The sequence below is a fragment of the Cervus canadensis genome, chromosome 2 (assembly GCF_019320065.1).
Source record: "Cervus canadensis isolate Bull #8, Minnesota chromosome 2, ASM1932006v1, whole genome shotgun sequence".
NCBI lineage: Eukaryota > Metazoa > Chordata > Mammalia > Artiodactyla > Cervidae > Cervus > Cervus canadensis.
Window position 1 is genome coordinate 17,362,378 of NC_057387.1, and position 20,847 is coordinate 17,383,224.

Consider the following 20,847-nt stretch of genomic DNA (forward strand, 5'->3'; position numbering starts at 1 on the left):
GGAGGAAGGAGGCAAAGGGGAGGCGCCTCTTAGGAGGAGGAAGTTCGCATGCAGCCCCGGGATGAAAAGATGAAACTTCCTTTTGGAAAAGCAAGAAGCTGAGGGGTAACAAACACCACCAAGTGCCCCTCCAGGAGCCCTTGGAGGTCGGTCAAAGTTTACGAGTGCAAGGATCAGTAATGGTCTCTGGCTGACATAGGAAGAGAAGAAATGCACAGAAAGTATGTTGGCAGATCACAGAATGGCCAGGAAACCTAGAGAACCAGGCTCTCACAAGGGGCAGGGAGGAAAACCAAATGAGGTTAGCACTGCAACGGGTGGAGAGACCGTCTCTGACGGACGAAAGCCTGGGTGTTGGATCTGAGAGTCAAGGAGCCTGTGGGGATGTATGTGGTGGGAGCTGCCTGTGCTGGGGGCCAGTGAACAGAACTGCCCTGGGGAGGTAACTCCGCCTCCTCCCCCCTGCCCTCCACTGCCCTTTCCCTCTCGCTGGTCCTCCCACTCTATCTGCCTCCCTTTGTAGGGCTCCATCCACCTCGCTCTCATCTCCCCTTCTTCCTGGCTCTCTTTCTCCTCATCCCCCCTTTGCAGCCCCTTCCCCTCCCATTCCACCCTGTCTTTCTGGACCTTCTCCTTCTGTCGCTAGTGCTCCTCCACCACCTCCGGTTTCCACGGTTAGGAGGAAGATGCGGGAATATTTCCCACCATGCCAGGAAGCACCAGTACCTTGCTCTCTGGGCAGGACGCTCTGAGGGTCTCTGGGAGACTGAGTGAGGAGGCCCTCAAGTTGTTCTCGGCGAGGGGACACAAGAGCGACCGCCACCAGATCCCTGCCCTCCCGGAGCTCCCCTGAAACCAAAGAAGGCAGCGGGAGGACCCCACCGGTCCCAGAGGCCTCTCCAAAGGGTGCACAAAGGCCCGTTTTCCCCACCGCTCTGTGCTCTTCCCACTTCCTCCAACCTGCACTTGGGTCCCCGTCTAGCAAGCAGAGAACTGGCGATGAAGAGGGTGGCCTGGCCACAGTCGAGCAAACCGCAAGAGCAATCAGTTTACAGAAATTTCTAGAGGCAGAAAGCTACTTTCAGGGGAAATAAACAAGGACAGTGGTTGTCAAAAGATTCAGAGGATTGTGATGACAGTATTTATGATTTTGCTGCCTATAGCATTATTGATCCAGTAGTTTCTAAACCCAGGCACATCTGACAAGAGCAGAATGAAGAAGAATGCTCCTATTGCTCCCATTTTGCACAAGAAAGTAGGGAGATACCCAAAGTTTTCTTTATTTGTTCAAGGCCACCCAGGGCAGAACCATTTTTACAACCCAGAGCTTGTGCTCCTGAGCACAGATTCGTCGGGTCTGTCTTCTCAGATGTGGCCCTGTCAACATTTCACAGTTGGAGTGTTGGGAAGAAGAGCAAGAAGAAGAGGGAAGGCAAGAGAAGGAGCAGGGACGGGTGGAAGCACAAATTCTATGATTCTCCCCTCCCTGGCCTTCCTCTCTCAGCTTTCCCCTCCCTTCGAACTTTTCGCTCTTGGGAAACTTTTCGGTATTTCCGTTCTCAGGGGTCTTGATGGGGCAAGGGCTAAAGACGAGAATCTATTCATCCAAGTCCTAGAGCGTCCCGCTGAGTGCCAGTCCCTGTCCTGGGCGTGCGGACACAGGGCGACCATCCCCACGACCTCTGCCCTGGTGGAAATCGCCTGGTGGACACAGGGAACCTAAGCACAACCTCGGCCCGGAGGCCTTTGCCAGGGTGGGCAAACTCTCATTCATTGGGTGTAGGCGAGGAAACAGGAAGGGCCATCATGGGAGCCCACCGGGGGTGTTCAGCTGTCCTCGGATCTCATCCGGCTCAGGCCCGGAGGGTCCGAGCCCTGGATCCCGGGATCTCTGAGGGCGCTGGCATCTGTGGCGGGTAGGGGCAAGGACGTGGCAGCGTATCCCTGGGGGCAGGGCACTTCCCCCGGGAATGAGTGAGTGTCTACTCCATACAGAGTCCAGAAAAGGCCCGTGCTGCTGTCTCTGTGGCGCAATCGGTTAGCGCGTTCGGCTGTTAACCGAAAGGTTGGTGGTTCGAGCCCACCCAGGGACGGTGGGGGTGAGATTTTAGAGAACACCAAAGAGACTCCCTTTTGCCAAGGGGACACCGGAGAAGTGCTGCGGCGAGCCGGCTTGCGGAGAAAGAGCGCAGGAGTCAGGCGCAGAGGAGGGCGGGTCCCGGGTGGACTGGGAGCGGCCGTCATTCCTGAGAGCCCGGAGCGCTGACCGCCGGCTCCGTGGAAAGGGCCACCGAGGCGCGGGTCCGCAGCGCGGGAGGGGCGGCGTCCACACCGCTGGGCTGCGGGGTCTCCTGGGCCTCGGGCGCACCCCCAACCCCCTGCGGCTTCCGGGAGCTGGGGAGTCGGCGGGGGGCGACCCCTGCGATGGGGTGCGGAGCTGAGGGTCTGACGACTCTGCGTTGGGTGCGGGACCCCGAAGGCAGCCTGTGGGGGCCCGAGGGTCCTCACTTGAGGGGAGATGAGGAACGTAAAGCAGGGCCCTCGGGAGCCGCCGTCTCCGTGCCTGAGAGAGCTTGGGGCTTCAAGGTTCCTGTTTGAGTGTTAGAAATTGGTGGTCTAGATACCGATGGCGGGACCTCGGCTTTTCATGGATACAGTGTTAGGCCGTAGCGGGTATCCTGTTTCCGTAGTGTAGTGGTTATCACGTTCGCCTCACACGCGAAAGGTCCCCGGTTCGAAACCGGGCGGAAACAGCCTGCTTATTTTCTTCCAACCCCGCCGCCCGCCCCCCACGCTGCCCCGCCGAGAAGTGCATTCTGATTGGCAAAACCAAAAGGTTCCAAAGGCTCCGGGTGAAGCAGACCACCGCAGCTGTAGGAGGAGTTGGTGACCACCTGGAAGTCTACTCTGCACTAGGAAGCAGCCCTCCTTTCTCTGCTCCGAGTCCCTGTGAGTCCAGGCCCAGTTCATCCCGGGGGGTGGGGCGGGGAAGGACAAGGCTGACTTCGAGTCACCTTTCCGTCCGGAAACCCCCTCGGCTCCCTATCCGGCGCCTGGGTCTCTTCCACGTGTTCACAGATTGTCTCTGAACACCATGGAGTTCACTCCCGTGACGCCCACTTGCTTTCCCCCACCTCGGAACACCTGAGGAGCAGTTTTGTCTCCCTGGTAGAAGAAGAGAGACAGCACCCAGGTCTCACCGTGGACTCCAGCCAAACACACGGGCGTGAAGAATTTAAAGCTCCGCGAACTCAGCCGGTCGCGGAGGGAAAGGAACCCGTACCCGTGCGGTCGTCAGGAGAGGCCCCGAGGCCAGGTCAGAGATCTGGAGGTAGACGGATCTGCTCATCACCCGCTGAAAGCCAAGCCAGCGCCTGACTCGAGGGAAAACCGAGGTTCACAAAGAGAGCATGACCTGGGCTCGGCAGCACACAGCGCTAGAGTTGGACCAGGAAGAAGGGACCCAACAGGATAGTTTGTGACCTGGTCTCAGAACGAGAAGCGTCGCCCAGGAACGGGCATTTGAAGGGCGATGAGCAGCGGGTCAAGGGCTGGGAGCCTTGCACAGCCGCATACAGCCATAGTGGCGCTGGGAGATTTCCTTTCCTGTTCTCTGCATCTCTGGTTTCATCTTTCCACTCTCAATTATCTCCTGGACAGCCAAGGCGGTGTTTCCGAACGGTTCCCTGGTGGTCTAGTGGCTAGGATTCGGCGCTTTCACCGCCGCGGCCCGGGTTCGATTCCCGGTCAGGGAAAGCTCTTTTCTTCTCCATTCCTCGGAGTCTTCCTGCCCAGATCAGATTTGTCTTTTACTTCAAGGTCCAATGCAGAAGAGCGTCTGCACAGAGTCCCGAATGCCAGTGAGTCCCGGCCTCAGGGTCCTTGACATCCGGCAGGCTGGAGGAGACTCCCCGTGTGCAGTGAACAGCCTGGGCTGCCCAGCTCTCCTCTCCACTCTTTTCTCTCTGCTTGATAGAAACCCAGAGCCTTCCTTACAGAGTTTTCATCCAAAGAGAATCAGGGACTCGAGTTCCAAAGATTCATTCAAAACCAAACCCCAAACCCTCCAAAACATACATCCAAGTTACCGGAATAGTAACATCGTGTATTCTGGACTCAACTGCACAGTTCACGTTGTCCCACGTTTGCTTTCTCACTCTCTCCATGGAAACCTGAAATCCATTCTCTTTAGGATGCAGAGAAGCTTCAGGGGGAATCTGGTTCGGTTCTCCAGGACGTGCAGGCCAGGCACGCTCTGCGCTTGTAGGAATCCCCCACCCCCAGGACCCTGTGCTATCCAGACTCCTCCGGGTCGTCTTGGTGGACAGTGGGGTCTTGGGTCAGCCTGAGCGCTAGAACCACCTCCCTCGGGAAGACCCATGGGGAAGTGCAGCTGCCCCCTTGGCTCTTGCCTGGCTCTCTGTGTGCCCCAGATCGCAAAGGGGAAGCCTTCTTTCCTGTGGTGTGAGGATGAGTGGACGGGGTGGGAAATGCATCAAAGGGAGGGGGAGTATTCTCAAGAGCTTTCCGGAATTGTCTGCCCTAGGATAATGGTGTTTTGTGTAGTCTTCTCCTGGCCTTGACCCAGTCTCAGGTCCAATGTGATTTCACCGTTCTCATCTTTGCGTTTTCCCGAGGCTTTGGAACTGGCACCGTTTCTCGGCGGAGCAGGAGGCACTCTTTGTCTCCAGCACAAAGAGTGGAGGGACGCGGTGTGGTGCTGTCTCTGTGGCGCAATGGGTTAGCGCGTTCGGCTGTTAACCGGAAGGTTGGTGGTTCGAGCCCACCCAGGGACGGGCGGTGGAGGTTTTAGAACCCATTCAAGGTGTTCCGTGCCGACGACCATTCAAGCGGTTCCACACAAAAAAAATCTGCTCTCCTGCACTCGGGGGTCCTAGTCACCTCCGGACTGCTGCCGGTCTGGGCCACCTCACCTTTCCAGCCCTATACTCTGAAAGTGCAAGTGTATTCCTGTTCACTCACATTCGCCTGATGCAGGACCTCCTGACAGAGATCAAGGAAGCCAGTTTCGGGTGCGGTCAAGCCTTTATTATGCCAAGTACCTAGACTTAGACAGGTCTAAGTGCCCCAAGTGTTCTGTGCCCCAGGGTTTTCACCTGTGAAAGGAGGCCAGCACTTAGCAATTGTTCTGTCAGTAGTGTTATCAGTGAACCCACCATCAGCAGCAGCCTCTGCATTATTTTTTTAGAAAGGCATTTCCTACATGGTTCATGTATTATTTGCTTTCATGGTGTGATGATGACACATATGCGGCAACCATCATTATTGTACTCACACTTCTGACCATTTGTGCAGGTATTTATTTCCACAGTGTAGAAGCCTGGAAGTGCAATTGCTACCTTTAGTGTTTATATGCTTCTTAAGTTGGTAAATCCTGCAAGTTTGCCTTCCACAGAAGTGGGACTGAATCGTATTTCAAATTATTTTCCGGTCGTTCGGTGTCTCCTTCTTCGATTACTCTGGCAGCACAACAATCTTTGTGTACATCTCCCTATGATCCTCCTAACTAACAGAGGGAGCCGTGGCCACCCGACCCAACCACGGGGAGAGACAACAGGGGGACGCTGAGGCGTTACACAGAGATACTCTATCGCTTATGGTGGAGAGTTAGTCACTGAACATTTTTAAAGCCCTCCAGTAACTGTCCATTGTTTTGTCTGGTGACCTGGTCAACCGGGTCCAGAGAAGACGGCCAGGGTGACCTCTTTCTGCCGAGCAACTTATCCAGAGAGAAAAATCTCACTGATCCCAGAGGCTTTTCCCTTCTCTCCTTTCTTCTTTTATTTACAAACTTTGGTCACACTTTTAACTTGAGGGGAAAAAAGCTGATGCCTGTCCCTCCTCCTATAAAGTGGGCGGGGGGGGGGGTTACCATGGAACACCCCCTTTACTTTATTCCTTGACAGTTTTTTGGTTTGGTTATTTTTTGGAAGAGTCGGACACGACTGAGCGACTGAACTGAACTGATAAAAATTAGCCCATCCAAGACATGTCGTGGGAGCCCCCGGAATCCTGCCCCTCACAGCTGCCTGCTTCAGACCTGGACCCTTAGAGCTATTGGCTCCTGTTTGCTCTGTTCTTCTATTCAGTCTTATGTGCAGAGACTGTGCGTTTTGACGTTTCTGTACCGTGTGGTTTGGGGACAAATATGTTAACTTATATACAGAGTACATCATGAGAAACGCTGGGCTGGAAGAAGCACAAGCTGGAATCAAGATTGCCGGGAGAAGTATCAATCACCTCAGATACGCAGATGACACCACCCTTTTGGCAGAAAGTGAAGAGGAACTAAAAAGCCTCTTGATCAAAGTGAAAGAGGAGAGTGAAAAAGTTGGCTTAAAGCTTAACATTCAGAAAACTAAGATCATGGCATCTGGTCCCATCACCTCATGGGAAATAGATGGGGAGACAGTGGAAACCGTATCAGATTTTATTTTGGGGGGCTCCAAAATCACTGCAGATGGTGACTGCAGCCGTGAAATTAAAAGACGCTTACTCCTTGGAAGGAAAGTTAGGACCAACCTAGATAGCATATTAAAAAGCAGAGACATTAATTTGCCAACAAAGCCCTATGATTTTTCCAGTGGTCATGTATGGGTGTGAGAGTTGGACTGTGAAGAAAGCTGAGCGCCGAAAAATTGACGCTTTTGAACTGTGGTGTTGGAGAAGACTCTTGAGAGTCCCTTGGACTGCCAGGAGATCCAACCAGTCCATCCTAAAGGAGATCAGTCCTGGGTGTTCATTGGAAGGACTGTTGCTGAAGATGAAACTCCAGTACTTTGGCCACCTCATGAGGAGAGTTGACTTATTGGAAAAGACCCTGATGGTGGGAGGGATTGGGGGCAGGAGGAGAAGGGGACGACAGAGGATGAGATGGCTGGATGGCATCACCGACTCGTTGGGCATGAGTTTGAGTAATCCCCGGGAGCTGGTGATGGACAGGGAGGCCTGGCGTGCTGCGATTCATAGGGTCGCAAAGAGTCGGGCACGACTGAGCGACTGAACTGAACTGAACTGAACGGATGTTCTCTCTCTGATTTGTTCATCACTGATAAGGTGGCGCTAGTGGTAAAGAGCCTGCCTGCCATTGCGGAAGAGGTCAGTTACACGGTGTTCGATCCCTGAGTCAGGAAGATCCCCTGGAGTAGGGCACGGCAACCCACTCCAGTGTTCTCGCCTGGAGAATCCCATCCAACAGAGGAGCCTGGCAGGATACCGTCCATGGGGTTGCACAGAGTTGGACTCGACTGAAGCAATTTCTCCTATCCGTGTGGGAATCTGGTCTCGTTTTAGGAAGTGAACTTCTGGGGATAATCCACATTGAGTGGTGGCTGACAGGGGTCCATTCCCTGTGAGGTAGACGATGACAGTTACTCTGGCCCACGAGGCTTTTTTCACTGCTGCTTGTCTTGATGCTTCTGGTATTCCCTGGGATGTGACACGGCAGCGGTGAGAAGTCGTCCGCTTCTCCTCTTTCCTCTGTTCGGTAAAATCCACGGGGCCCGGTCTATACTCGTCAAGCACTGCACAGGTGGCCTATCTACGGAAGGATCATCTTACTATGCATCCTCCCCTCATGAGAAACTCAAGATTAATAGACGAGATTAACACAGGAAGGACGCTGGATTTTTCGCATGGAACAGAGTGTTTCTTTCACTGGTATGTGAAAGTTTCTAAATAGCTGAAAACATTCAACGAGTGAGGTAAGGATTGTTGAAATCAGACTACAGAATGCAGAGGAAAAGACACTGATATCTTTGCAAGGAAGCAATGAAGTCAGCAACGTCAGCACTTCTGACAACCCTGCAAATCAAGATCGAGTCCTTCCAGAACTGTAAGCAAGTTCAGCCCTCAAGAAAAAGGAAGGACTAGCAATGACATCAAGCACAGTTTTATACACTGGGGACTCATAAGTGTAGGACAGAATTCCTATTTTCCTCAGTGAGATTCCTCCAATATCGCTTAAGTATATTTCATCTTGTTTCCCACACTGGCAAGTGTTGTTAATATACATCGTTGACTCTGCTTTTTCACCTTCCGTAAGGCTCACTAATTTTTTTTTTTTTTTAGGCTTACTAATTTTTTAAAAAATGTATTAATTTTATTTATTTTTGGCTGCCCTGTATTCGTTGCTTTGTGTGGGTTCTCTCTAGCTGGAGTGTGCAGGCATCTCGTTGCGGTGGCGTCTCCTGTTTCAGAGCACAGTCTAGCTGCGTGGGCTTCAGTAGCGGCGGCTCACAGGCTCGGTAGCGGTGGCTCGAGGGCTTAGTTGCTCTGCGGCACGTGGAATCTTCCCAGACGAGGGATCGGACCTGTTTCCCCTCCACTGGCAGGCAGGTTCCTATGCAGTGTACCCCCAGGGAAGTCAAGCAAGGCCCACTGCTTGGATGTATTTTTATCCCCCGTTTAAATATATTTTCTCAGAAACAAGTCAATAGACTTCCTCTCACTCTGGGGAGAACAGACAAGTTAGGCCTCTCAAAATTTAAAGGTGTCACTTCTCTTAAGGAAGGTAATAATCAGTTCCATAAATGTAAAATTTAAAAATGAAGAATTTCTGGGGAAAACACTCTACTGTTTATGCTTCCATGTGGTATTTATATAAGGAAAATTTTGTTGCTAAATTTGTGACAAGGAAAAAAAAGATTTAACTGTAGATTGAGTAAATGGTCTTGATTACTTGGAACAGCATCCATGAAGGAATGAAATTGATAACAGAGTGTTCTTAATACTTTTAAACAATTTAAATAATGTACATAATGGCCTTCAAAATGTTTATTCATGTTTTTTTTTTTCTTCATGGAAGCGACTCAGAAAAATGACATTGTTTTTCTCCTTTTGGTCTAACACCAGCTCTATGTGTATTTTCAGATTATCTTATAAAGGTGTAGAAAATAATGATGGTATAATACATTCATATTTAAGTCTTGGGTTTATTTAGGTTGAAAATCTGAATTACATTGGACTCCCTAAGTTTCCTATATTGGTTGTACTGCTCAGATAAGCCAACATAGCCAATGAGTATTGAAACTTCTAAAAATTTAAATCTATGTCTTGAGGTATGTTGAATATACTAGTATCTTTAAAGGGGAATGAATCGTTACAACTCTAGACACCAGCAGACTCAGTCATTCCCCCTACAATATTTGGCATATATGTTTAGGTGTCCTGTAATATGTGATTCCATATATACCAATATATGATTTCAACATTCTCGTGTTCCAGCATGTGTCTGCTTAAATGACAGATTCATGATCTATAGTTAACTTTAATCCTTTGACTATATTAAATTGATTTAGTGAATGAATCGTCTTTCGTTGCCTGCAAGTTTGTTCTCTCTTTGTCCTTCCCGTTTGCCCTAATTTCCTGGTAGACTGGCTGACAGCAGAAATACCGCTTTAGTTGGGGAATGCTGTTGTTGTTGTTCACAAACTGGTCCATATCTTGTTCGTGTGTGGCCGATGCTGGGCATATTACTACGTTGTTCCCTTGACGAAAGCTCGGTGCAATGCTTTGTTGTTTTTAGTGCTCTGACATTTCAGGATCATAACCTTAATGCTGTGTGCTGCACAGCTTCTCACACTTTCTCGAAGCGTCACCTCATTTCTTATTAGGCATCCATTTTTTTTGCGTGGCACTTGCTTTCTATCATAGCAACTACCAAAATCCAGTTTTTCAGAGATATGATATCATAGTAAAGAGTGTAAAATAGTCTAATGTTGGCAAATTTTACTATGTAGATGACACCTCAATAAACTTAAGAAGGAAGAGGCAAACAATACCAACATTTCACAGGACGGAGAGCACTGTAAATTCTTTTTCATTTCTAAAAGGAGCGTTAGTAAGGTCAACAAAGTCGCAGAGGAATTTGGCAGCATCAGCTAAGGGTCATACTTACACTATCATGTGCTGTGCTCCAGAAATCGTACTTTTGCGTCTGTGCTATATATTTGACCTGTGCTGTCCAATGTGACAGGTAGAAGTCACGGGTAACTACTGAACGCTTGTAGTGTTTCTAGTGTCACATGTGGTAATGATGAGATTTTTCCTAATGCAGTAATTCTCACAAAGTTTTAAAATAGATGATCATTGAAGACTTTAAATTCCAGGTGACTGGCGTAATGCTAATAATGGGAAACCTCACTAAAATTGAGTCAGGAGACCAGAAGGGGGAGCTCTCATGGATTACCACTGGAGTTCAAATACAGGAGGAATTGTCAATCATGGACCTAAACAGAAGAATCATCAATAGGAAAGAACAATCAATTATAGGCCCGGACAGTAAAAGATGTACCTTGTATGTCCTGCAAGATATCAGCAAAAAAAAAAAAAAGATATCAGCAACTCAGCCAACGAGAAGCTGTCACCACCCTGAACTTCCACTTTTTCCAGTGTCCATTGCTTCAAAAGAAGTCCTCTCAGCTTCTTTCTCTTTCTCTCTCAAAGAATGTTCCTTCTTCTCCTTTGTGTGCAATCTGCCTATGCTTTTGCCATAGTTTACTTGTCCTGCTTTGTGATCCCCCTGCTATTTCTGAATCAACCCACTTTGTTTGGGAGAAAATCCTAAAATTTTTATTTTAAAGGTCAACGCTAGCATTATTTTATTGGAATGGGCTGCCCTAGAGAAGTGTGTATTTCCTTGAAAGGTCATAAAAGAATGTTTGCATCGTACCGTTTCAGAATATCCTCAACTGGAAACAACTCAGATGCTCAGCAGTAGATGAGTAAACTGAGACATATTCTTACAAGGAACACAACAGAGACAAAGAACTACCTGAAAACTGGGGTTACATTTCAGAGACGTTCCGCTGAGTGAAAGAAGTCAGGCCCATACCCCGCCTTCCAAGAAAACAAACCCAGTTCTTCGGCGGGGTGTGTGTGTATGTGATTACGCTGAGCTCTTTCATGGAAGTCATGAGGAAGCCTTTTGTGGTCTGGTGATTTATCATACCTTAGATCTTTGGGAATGCTTCATTAGTTATTCAGGTTGGTGGACACTGGTAATCGTTTTGGAAGCGTGTACTCTTTGAACTTTACACATGTTATTCCTCATTTTGTCAAACATTTAAAACCACTTGGTTATGGCTAATGTGATGTTGATACTTCTTCTTTTCTTTTGGCCTGGACTAGGAGGCAAAGTAAATTTGAAATATTTATTGGGCTATTTAGCTTTCCTCAGACTTTTGGCTTTCCTTCACAAGTAATCAGATAGCTCATTACTTATTTATGTGTTGCTCACAATCATTCTATTAAGTTGACCTTCAAGTGTTACTCCTGTGTCAAAGAGAAAATGAAGGGTTATTTTAAGAATAATTAACTATAATAATTATATTTAAGAATCTGCCGACCAAGGCAGGGACACGGGTTTCATCTCTTGTAAGGGAATGTTCCATGTGTTGTGTGCCACACCTACTGAGCCCGCTAGCCTAGAGCCTGTGCTCTGCAGTAAGCGAGGTTACCGCAAAAGAAGCCGGAGCATTGCAACTACAGAGTAGCCCCTGCTTGCCACAACTAGAGAAACTCCTACGCGCAGCAGAGACCCAGCACAGTCAAAAATAAAAGAAATTAATTAATTACGGATGAAAAAAACAATTATGAGACAAGGAAGAGGGTGGTATATGACATTGAGAAATCCTAATGAGGAAAGTAGTTCAATCAGGCTTAGCTGTCTCAGAGGTGTCAAAGGGAGGACTCTGGCAGGTATGACACACGGAAATTTGACACATTTATTTCACTACTAAACTTTCGTGAAGTTTTGGAGCATTCACACATAGCCACAAATATTTACCTGATTAGTCATCTTCACCAGATCAACCAGTCCAGACTAGCTGTTTGATGGCTTTCAGCTTATCTATTTTTCAAGGGTTCTTAGGAGAACTGGGTTCGATTCCTGGGTGGGGAAGATCCCCTGGAGAAGGAGATGGCAAGCCCTCCAGGAGTCTGGCCTGGAGAATCTCCTGGAAAGAGGAGCCTGGCAGGCTACAATCCGTGGGGTCACAAGAGTCAGACGCGATTTAGTGACTAAACCACCACCTTAGTCTTCCTTAATCAACAGAAATTGATAAGAGGACAGACTAGAAACTCAGGTAAGGCTTCACTGGGATCCCTGCCACAGCAAAACAAGTAACAGGTTCCCTTGTTTGCCATGGGGCGGGGGGAAGGGTGGCGTGCTGGTTTCTTACACGGAATGAGGATAGGGGTCGGGGTAGGGGTCAGGCTATAGGACTGGCTCAGGTGGTTTGCCTATGTGTTTCCTGGTGGTGTGTGCAGGGGAAATTGCAGTTCCCGGCTTTTTTCTGGGTTCCCTGTTTTTGGCACCTGCTCTTCAGAGATGACAGTTGGGATTTTGGTCTTTTTGTGTCTTGTTGTCCACAATTTCCACCAACAGGCATACATGCAGTTATTTTTTGTCCCCTGTTGTTTCTTTGTATTCTGTTGCTGGAGAAGACATTTGGATCTCAAGGACACAGCAGTGAGTGGTGGCCTGAAGCAAGATCTTTGTTGCCTGTGCAAGAATTGAACCCGGGTAGCCTGTGTGAAAACCAGGAATCCTAGCCACCAGTCCATCAAGAGCTAGGGCTAGAAGCAAAGTTGGCCCGACTAGTGCCTTCACTGAAAAATGAATTTCTTAAAGCAACAAAAGCTGTAAAGACAGGTACAGAGTTTATTATTAGAGCCACAGCACAAGTCGGACAGCACACAGACACACAGTTTATTGAAGACAGAAGCAAGGCAGAGATATACACTCCGAGAGAAAGGGTGTGTGTGTCCTCCTTAATGAGAAGGAGTGCATCAGAGAGGAGATTCAAATCCCTTACGTGGGACATTTCTTCCAGGTCTTTGTTTACCTTTGGATGAGTTCTCATTTCTTTTTCCACACCTGACCTGTCCTTGGGCTGTTCCTGACATGCATGTGCATCTTTCTGCCAAGAAGGATTGTAGCGCAGAGGCCTGGTGGAGGTTACCACCACCTATTAAGGGGTAGTTCTGTCCACCTCCTTTTTAACCCAGGAAAAAGCTTTGTAAGTACGGATAGTCTGCAAAGATCTCCTTGACCTCAAAAATACGAAATAGGTGGTCTCTTTATTTTCTGTCCAGGCGGGGCTCAGCTCTTCCTTGCTCCTCCTCATAATCTTACGTTAAAGAAACTTAAAAAAAAAAAATTATTAGGTACATGGGATATTTAGTTGCAGCATGAAAACTGTTAGTTGTCCCAGATGGGATCTAGTTCCTTGACCAGGGATCCAACTCCGGCCCCAGGCATTGGGAAGTGTGGAATCTTAGCCAGTGGACAACTAGGGAAGCCCCTGTCCTTAGTCTGGAGTATCTGTCCACGGGAGACAGATTCCAGCTGCTCAGCGTGGGGCGCGTGGAATTTCTGCCTCAGTTTGTCCAGGTGCAAACATTTGCAGCAAAGCGTCCCAGGTCCTAGCCTGTCTCAATCAGACAGAGGATACAGACAGGTGTTAAAATCTGTTCAGAGTCAAAACCACACCTGAAGCTGGAAATAAAATGAATGAAAATTTTGATGAATGACACAATTTTCACGAATGGAACTGAGTTCACGGCCAGTCGCGACGCTTAATGCGTTTTACTCGACACACACACAATACTGCCTCACAAAGACAACTGGACTTGAAAGGAACCGGTTTCCCCTGGACTGCGAAATGTTCTGTTCTCCCCATGGAACGCGGTTATTTGGAAAAAGGCGCACAGGCTTCAGCCGACCGCCAGACCGGTGCTGGGCAGGACAAAAGGCAGGCAGGCAGCAGCCGAGCGCGCCGGGTCCCAACACGCAGAGGCTGGGAGAACAGGAGCGGGAGGCGGACGTCACTTCCCCCAGAGGGCGCCCGCCGGCCGGTCGGCCGGGCCGGACGGCGTGGGAGGACGGAGGCGGGGAGTAGGGCGGGGCGTGGGCTGGAGGGAAGCGCGGGTTCCCGTTGGCGTCACGGACGGGGGCGTGTCGTATGTAGATATCTGAGCGCAGGGGCTGCTGGTCCGTGATGTGGTGCTTAAAGACCATCTGGTCTCCCGTGGCGTGGGAGAGAATCCAGGCCTTTTTTCTTGAAAGTGCGTGGATGCGCTGTGTGGAAGGTCGAAGGCGGCTCGGGGATGCGTGGAGTAAAGTGAGCGTGTGTGTAAAGTGTAGGGCGTATGAGGTTGAGGTGGGGCGGCAGGCTGGCAACTCATACTTACCTGGCAGGGGAGATACCATGATCACGAAGGTGGTTTTCCCAGGGCGAGGCTTATCCATTGCACTCCGGATGTGCTGACCCCTGCGATTTCCCCAAATGTGGGAAACTCGACTGCATAATTTGTGGTAGTGGGGGACTGCGTTCGCGCTTTCCCCTGATTTTTGCATGTGTAGAAAAATAAGACAAGATTTATCTTTTAGCGGTGAACGTATATGTTGGTTGTAGCAATCAGAGGAGAAATGCTAAAATGCGTAAGTTAGACTGGCTGGCTGTTGAGTGTTCTCTACTTACGCGAAGCTCAAAGAGTTGGTACAAAGACCCGTGGCAGGGTCTGTGAAGAACGTTCTTTTAGCTTATTCGTGAAAAGTTTTTGTGTGACGGGAGGCTTCCTGGTGAGCAGGATACAACGAGAGAGACCCTTACCGGGGCCAAACACACAAAGTCGGAGGAAAAGTCAGGAGGCGCCGCGTGACGAGCTTCTCGTTTGCCCGTCTTGTGAGAGGTTGTAACTAGCCATTTTCCCAGCAGTGTCCTGCTTTCCAGAGGCTTCATGTCTTGCGTGGTTAGCTGCCTTGCTTATTACACGCCTGTCATTGCTGGAGATACTACTTAGATAGCATCCCACTCATTCCTTCGCACCCCAAGGGGCCTCTTCGTATTTCTCGATCCAGTTCTCTGTTCACCCCCGCCTTTTCTCTCAGGCTTTCTGTTGTTACCTTCCCAGCCAGAAAACAGTACCTCTTTTTCAGCCTCGAATGTGCACCTGAATGCTTAATTCAGTAGTCTGGAAAACTAGGCAACCTCCTTAACATCCTTTCTCATTAAATGGCAGTAGAAATCGTATCTTTTTTTTTTTTTTTTTCGGTCAAAAGTTGTTTTCCTTTTCTTCCTATCTGAAAATATTTACAATCTAGAAGAAAACCCCAGACCGAGTTGTCGGTAGTTTTGTGGGCTATTTGCCAACCCCTTTCTCAGGATGTGTTGTGCTCAGATTCACAAAGTCCTCCTGACAAATAGAAACCACTGGGCCAAACAGAAAAGGCAGGACCATGGCGGGAAGGACTGTCCTCCCCCTGTGGCTGCCTCCGAGACAGCACTGGTAGATCCTCTCAGCCCTAAGAAACCTCTGAGATCGGAGGAGGTGCTGGGAGTGGGCGTGGGAGTGAGGTGATGCTTAAGGGTAGGTCCAAAGAAGACTAACCAAAAAGCACACAGGATGCGGATCGAGGATCTAGGTCATTGAATGTAGAATATCCTACTCTGTCTCCCCAACAGCGGGAGATTTCATTGCTCAAATACGAAATATCTTCAGCATTACTGATTGGGGCATTGACATGGATTACCGTGATTTTGAATGATTTGTCTTGGAAACGAACAGAGATCATCCTGTCGTTTTTGAGACTGCATCCAAGTGCTGCATTTTGGACTCTTTTGTTGGCTATGATGGCTACTCCATTTCTTCTAAGGAATTCTTGCCCACAGTAGTAGATATAATGCTCATCTGAGTTAAATTTACCCATTCCAGTACATTTTAGTTCGCTGATTCCTAAAATGTTGATGTTTACTCTTGCCATCTCCTCTTTGACCACTTCCAATTTCCCTTGATTCATGGACCTAACATTCTAGGTTCCTATGCAATATTGCTCTTTACAGCATTGGACTTTTCTTCCAACATTAGTGACATCCACAACTGGGTGTTTTTGCTTTGTGACTCAAACCCAGCCAAAACCCATGGTACCTGGTCAGTTTCTTGATGTCTCCGCAGAAAGAATTCAGTCGTCTCGCAGAGAGACAAAGTGATAAGTAACAAGTAGATTTATTCAGATTCAAGAGAAGCACACTCCACAGACAGAGTGTGGGCCATTGCAGAGAAAGAATGTGGCGGCAAAGTGTGGCATGGTTAGTTTTTATCAGTTGGGTAATTTTGTATGCTAATAAGTGGGAGGGTTATTCCAACTGTTTTGGGGAAGGGGTGGAGATTTCCAGGATTTGGGCCACCACCCACTCCTTGATCTTTTAACATTGCCTTGGAACTGTCATGGCACCTCTGGGTGTGTCATTTCACTTGCTGATTGAGGATCAAGGTCTAGTCTTGTCTGCCTAGTTGGTCCCATTGATTGGTCGCATCTTGGTCCCATGATTCTAAAACTGGTTTATGTTGTGTCCTTGGGCTATGTCATTATTTCAAGTTTTGCCCTGCCCCTTTCCCTCCTGTTACAGAGGGGTCAGGCTTTAAAGTTGACTTAGGTGGTTTACCTATGAGTTTGGTGGTGTTGTGTGCCAGGGGAATGTTCAGTATTCTGCTTTTGCTCCCAGCTTTTGAACTGTGGTGTTGGAGATGACTCTTTAGAGTCCCTTGGACAGCAAGGAGATCCAACCAGTCTATCCTAAATGAAATCAGTCCTGAATATTCTTTGGAAGGACTGATGCTGAAGCTGAAGCTCCAATACTTTGGCCATTTGATGCGAAGAACTGACTCATTTGAAAGGACTCTGATGCTGGAATGATTGAAGGTGGGTAGAGAAGGGGGCAACAGAGGATGATATGGTTGAATGGCATCACCGACTCAATGGAGTAAGTCTGAGTAAGCTGAGTAAGTCTGAGTCTGAGTAAGCTCCGGGAGTTGGTGATGGACAGGGAAGCCTGCTGTGTTGCAGTCCATGGGGTTGCAAAGAGTTGGACATGACTGAGCAACTGAACTGAATTGAACTGATCCTCTTTTTGCCACCAGCTCTTCATAGATGACACTTGAATTTTTGGCCTTTTTGTATCTTGTCCATAATTTTCTCCGACTGCATACATGCAGTTGTTTTTAGTCCCTATTGTTTCTTTGCATTTTGTTGCTGGAGGATACATTTTGATCTTGAGGACACAAGCAGTGAGTGGTGGCTTGAAGCAGCGAGTGGTCGCTTGAAGCAAGATCTTTGTTCCCGGACCAGGAATTGGACCAGGGTAGCCTGTGTGAAAACCAGGAATCCTAGCCACCATTCCATCAGGAGCTAGGGCTAGAAGCATGGGTTGCTACTGAAAAATGAATTTCTCAGGGGCAAAAGCTGTAAAAGTAGGTACAAAGTTCATTATTAGAGCCACAACAGAAGTCAGAGAGCACATAGATATACAGCTTATTTAAGACAGAAGTAAGGCAGAGATGCACACTTGGAAAGGGTGTGGGTGTCCTCCTTAATGAGGAGCAGTGCATCAGAGAGGTGATTCAAATCACTTATATAGAGCATTTCTTCCAGGCCTTTGTTTACTTTTGGCCAATTATCTCATCTCTTTTTCCACACCTGACCTCTCTCGGGGCCCTTCCTGACATGCATGTGAAATTTTTTTGCTAACACGGATTGTAGCACAGAGGCCTCCTGGGAGGTTGACACCACCAATTACGGGGTGGCTCCTCCCCTCCTTTTTAATCTGGGAGGAACTTTTCTGAGCATGTGTAGTCTGTGAAGGTCTCCTGGACCTCAAGAATGCAAAATAGGTGGTCTCTATCTTCTATCCAATAAGGACTCAGCTCCTTCTTGCTCCTCCTAATATCCTTATCTTGGAGCATCTTATCTTTATACAAAATATTTATTAGGCATGAAGGATCTTTAGTTGCAGCATGTAAACTGTTAGTTGTCCCATGTGGGATGTAGTTCCTTGACCAGAGACTGAACCAGAGTATGGAGTTAATCACTGGATCACTAGGGAAGTCCCTGCTTTTAGCCTGGAGTTAACTGTCTACAGGGGATAGGTTGCACTGCTCACCCTGGGGCCCATCAAATTCCTGCCTCAGTGTGTCCAGGTCCAAACCCTGCAGCAAAGGGTCCCAGGTCCCAGCCTGTCTCAATAAGACAGAGGATACAGACAGGTGTTAAAATCTGTTCAGAGTCAAAACCACACCTGAAGCTGGAAATAAAATAAATGAAATTTTTGATGAATGACACAATTTTCACGAATGGAACTGAGTTCACGGCCAGTCGTGACGCTTAATGCGTCTTACCAGACACACACACAATACTACATCACAAAGACAACTGGATTTGAAAGGAACCGGTTTCCCTTGGACTGCTAAATGTTCTGTTCTCCCCATTGAACGCCATTATTTGAAAAAGGTGGACAGGCTTCAGCCCACCGCCAGACCGATGCTGGGCAGGACAAAAAGTTATGCAGGCAGTCGGGCGCGCGAGGCCCCAACACCCAGTGGGTGGGAGAACAGGAGCGGGAGGCGGACGTCACTTCCCCTAGAGGGCGCCCGCCTGCCGGTTGGCCTGGCCAGACAGCGTGGGAGGAGGGAGGCGGGGACTAGGGCGGGGCGTGGACTGGAGGGAAGGGCGGGTTCCCGTTTACGTCACGGATGGGGCGTGTCGTATGTAGATATCTGAGCGCAGGGGCTGCTGGTCCGTCATCTGGTGCTTAAACACGATATGGTCTCTGTGGCGTGGGAGAGAATCCAGGCCTTTTTTCTTGAAAGTGCGTGGATGCGCTGTGTGGAAGGTCGAAGAAGCCTCGGGGATGCGTGGAGTCAAGTGAGCATGTGTGTAGTGCAGGGCGTATGCGGTTGAGGCGGGATAGGCAATTGAAACTAGCAGCGCATAAGGAGAACTCGACCAGGCTACTTAGCTTATTTTCCGCCACGTTGAGTTTTATCCATCAGGGCTCGACTATGTTGATTAGTGTAACTCCTCAGAGTGTGAGAGGGAAGTTCGAGTGCCTAACTTGTGACTAGGGGCTCTTGCGTTCATGGTATCCCTTTTCGTGTGTGTGTGTGTGTGCAAAAACGCTCTGAAAGGGTGAGTTGTTTTGGCTTTGTTCATGTGTGTGCAAGTATAGCAGTTGAGAGGTATGATACAGCGGCTTGATTATTGATTGTCAGTGTATATCAGAAATTCTATGGCTATGTTGCGCCAGACTCTTTCACCGAAAGATCTATTTCAGGTTTTTCTGTTTCTTGTTACTGAATGCTTAATCTGTTTCATTACTTTCGCTATTAACCCAGTGTTTTTTTAGAACCCGATTAACTAGTCACAGTATTTTGGGGAGTGTTGGTTGTGTTCTTGTGCTGCCAGTAGTTTTTGCGTACGTATTTAGCTTTTAATGTGAAATCATTTTGTTGTGATTTGATTGATAAGTCGTGCGCGATTGTACGTTATTGCCACAAATTGTTTAAGCACTTCTTCATGTGCGCTTAACTTTACTGTTATAGCTTCCATTTTGATTACTTTCACTTTCTGTGCCACCTTAAGACTTCACACAGTTTTGAGTTGTTAAAACGTGTGTCCTGGAAGTTCCCAGGTATGTTGTATTATTAATAAAAGAAAAATTACATTGGGTTAGATTCGGCAAAGTTTTCGCTAGGATGCTGAGCCGACGCTTGCGAGGTCTTAATGGAGAAGTGAAGCCCCCCAAGAAACAGCTAGAACTTGCTTCAGTCTCTTATTGCATCCAACTTCTGAACCCTAAAAATAGGAATGTCCCTATTGCACTTTGTCAAAGAACAAAACAACTAAAGATCCACGGGCTGTGAAACAGTAGGAATAGAACTGGTGGGAGCTATAACTGTTTCCCAGCATCAGGGAGGGAATGCTCGTGGTTCCTGGCACGTTGGGCAGCTACCTGGCTCAATTATATTTTTGAAATCTTTAGGTTTTCCCAACTAGACAACTGAATGGATGTGTCGGGTTTGGTGGGATTTTAAAAGTTATGTTATGGGGGACAATGGGGCTTCCCAGGTGACTCAGTGATAAAGAACCTGCCTGCCAGTGCTTGGGTCTCGGGTTTTTTCCGATTTAGGAAGATCCCCTGAAGACCCACTCCAGTACTCTTGCCTGGAGAATCCTTCATCGACAGAGGAACCTGACTGGCTACAGTCAATGGGGTCATAAAGAGTTGAATACGACTGAGTGCATACGCGTGTGTATGCTGGTGACCTCCCATGGCCTGCCCAGGGTCCAAACCAATATGACAGCCACTTCAATTTCTGCTTTCCATATCTCAGTACCTTCCTATGGCCCAAGTTAACCCAGAACTAGGCAGGGATGGAAACTTTGGGAAATTTGCTTCCAGTTTAGTAACCTTGACACAGATCTACCAGGATCTGCTTCTTGTGGGCTTGGCATGTGTGTATGTATATAATTACATCCTTTCCTCCCTCTACCCCTCCTTCTTTTGAAACCATTCTTAACTTCCAAATAAACACAATAGCAAAAGCATGCTTACCCCAAACAATGAAAACATGCTAACCCTTCCACAAAAGAGGATGAAGTCTCTGTCTTTGATTTTCATTCTTCTTCTGAGTCACATTCATTCTAACTTATAGATATCCTCTAACTTAAAATACTGAGATTAAAAGTTAACTCCAAAAAAAAAAGTTAACTCCTATCAACACATTTTATATTAGCCTGTACTGGGATGAGAAAGAAGAGGAAAATATTTTTTGATACATATAAAACTATTAGTATTATAATAAGGAAGTGGTAAAGAACTCACCTGCCAATCAGAAGGACTGATGCTGAAGCTGAGGCTCCAATGCTTTGGCCACCTGATACGAAGAACTGACTCCTTGGAAAAGACCCTGATGCTGGGAAAGATTGAAGGCAGGAGGAGAAGGGGACGACAGAGGATGAGATGGTTGGATGGCATCACTGAC

The 20,847-nt window shown here is 48.0% G+C and overlaps 5 non-coding genes across 5 annotated transcripts; all 5 read left to right on the plus strand.

Annotated features, from left to right (window-relative positions):
* Positions 1-2,019: 2,019 nt before the first annotated feature.
* Positions 2,020-2,093, plus strand: TRNAN-GUU. The gene has a single exon. It is a non-coding gene; the product is annotated as a tRNA-Asn (tRNA).
* A 587-nt stretch (positions 2,094-2,680) lies between these two features.
* On the plus strand, positions 2,681-2,753 carry TRNAV-CAC. The gene has a single exon. It is a non-coding gene; the product is annotated as a tRNA-Val (tRNA).
* A 930-nt stretch (positions 2,754-3,683) lies between these two features.
* On the plus strand, positions 3,684-3,755 carry TRNAE-UUC. Its single transcript has one exon. It is a non-coding gene; the product is annotated as a tRNA-Glu (tRNA).
* Positions 3,756-4,722: 967 nt separating this feature from the next.
* Positions 4,723-4,796, plus strand: TRNAN-GUU. The gene has a single exon. It is a non-coding gene; the product is annotated as a tRNA-Asn (tRNA).
* A 9,413-nt stretch (positions 4,797-14,209) lies between these two features.
* On the plus strand, positions 14,210-14,373 carry LOC122437547. Its single transcript, XR_006268356.1, has one exon. It is a non-coding gene; the product is annotated as a U1 spliceosomal RNA (small nuclear RNA).
* Positions 14,374-20,847: the final 6,474 nt, after the last annotated feature.